Source organism: Arachis ipaensis, chromosome B01 (genome assembly GCF_000816755.2).
Source record: "Arachis ipaensis cultivar K30076 chromosome B01, Araip1.1, whole genome shotgun sequence".
Lineage (NCBI taxonomy): Eukaryota > Viridiplantae > Streptophyta > Magnoliopsida > Fabales > Fabaceae > Arachis > Arachis ipaensis.
This window is the reverse complement of record NC_029785.2, coordinates 8849903-8851538: the sequence shown is the minus strand read 5'-3', so window position 1 is coordinate 8851538 and position 1636 is coordinate 8849903.

Sequence of the window (1636 nt, the reverse complement as noted above, 5' to 3'; positions counted from 1 at the left end):
AGCCATTAGATCCTATATTTCGAAAAGTTCAAACCAAAATATAAAATGATCAACGATATTGACTATTTTTTAAGAATGCTATAGGAATCATTGAGTGTACTTATATTCCATGTGTGTTTAGCTAAAATGAGCAAGTCAAATTTATTGGAAGGAAAGGATTTCCAACACAAAATGTGATGACAGTGTGTGACTGGAACATGTGTTTTATATTTACATTACCAGGATGGGAAGACAAAATTCCTGATACTCGTGTTTTGTAAGATGTAATCTCAAGACCTAGTATAAATCTTTCACATCTTTTCACAGGTATAATTTTTTCTCATAATTATGAAGTATTTATATTTTTAAAATTTATTATTGATATGACAAAAATATTCTTTTTTTTAGGTAAATATTATTTAATAGATTCAAGATATCCAACACCAATTGGATATATTAGTCCATATAGATATGAACGCTATCATCTTCCAAATTTTGGACGTTCATCTGGATTTGCAAATGGTAATGAAGTGTTTAAGGGGAAGTTCAAAATAGATTTACAATTTTGGGTCGTATGCCAAAGTTCAAAATAAAAATTTAAGTTCAAATAGTTAGTGCAACAATAACTATTCATAATTTTATTTGACAAAATTCTGAAACAGATTTTGAGTTCACACAGTATAAAGATGAAAATATTATTGAAGATAAAGATGATAATCAAATTGATGATAGTCTATCCCCAAATTTATCTGTTACCTCTTCTTCAGAAATGAACATTGTTCGAGACTCTATTCGAAATCAAATTTTTAGTACACATATCAAATCTTATCAAGTAAATCAAATCTTAATACTTCTGCAATTAAATTAGTGTTATCTTTATATTTATATGTTGTAATGCATTTTTGTATTTTATGCACTTTATTGTTATTTTTGTTTAATTTTATAAACTTGTTTGCCTTTTATTATTATAGTTTATAATTATTAGACATTATCAATTATGTGTATATATATTTAATATTATGTGTAATTTATTATAATATGCATATAATATTTAAGATAATATCTTATATAATAATATGTTCTAATTTAAAATTCGGTAATATAAAAATTGTTAAAAGAATAATATTAAAAGTTTAATTTAATTTTTATCTTTTTGGTAATTTCACATCTAAAAGTGATTTTGGTCATTGTTATCCAAACAATATTTTTATCAATTATAATTACTTTTGAATCAAAGTATCCAAACATAAATCACATTGAAACAAACTCAATTTTAATAAAAACCAATTCTAATATAATCAAATTGAACTCACATCCAGTTTACAAAAGCTAAACCGAGCACACACTTAGAAGTTAAAAAAAAATAACTTCATTTTCTTTGTATCATTCAAGCATAGTTATCAAATACAGACTGGACCAGTCGGTTTGATTAGAAAACTGATCAATCGAGCCTTACACTGGTCTGAATTAACATTCTAATCAGACAAACAAATGAACCGGTCAAACTCGAATCAGACCGGTTGGCCTAACTTGGACCTTCAATATATAAAAGAGCATTCAACAACTAAGACAAGTTTAGTCTTTGTATTATATGGTGTCTTTTTATAATTATATTACAAACTATTAGATATATCCTAATTAATAATTTTATGTATTT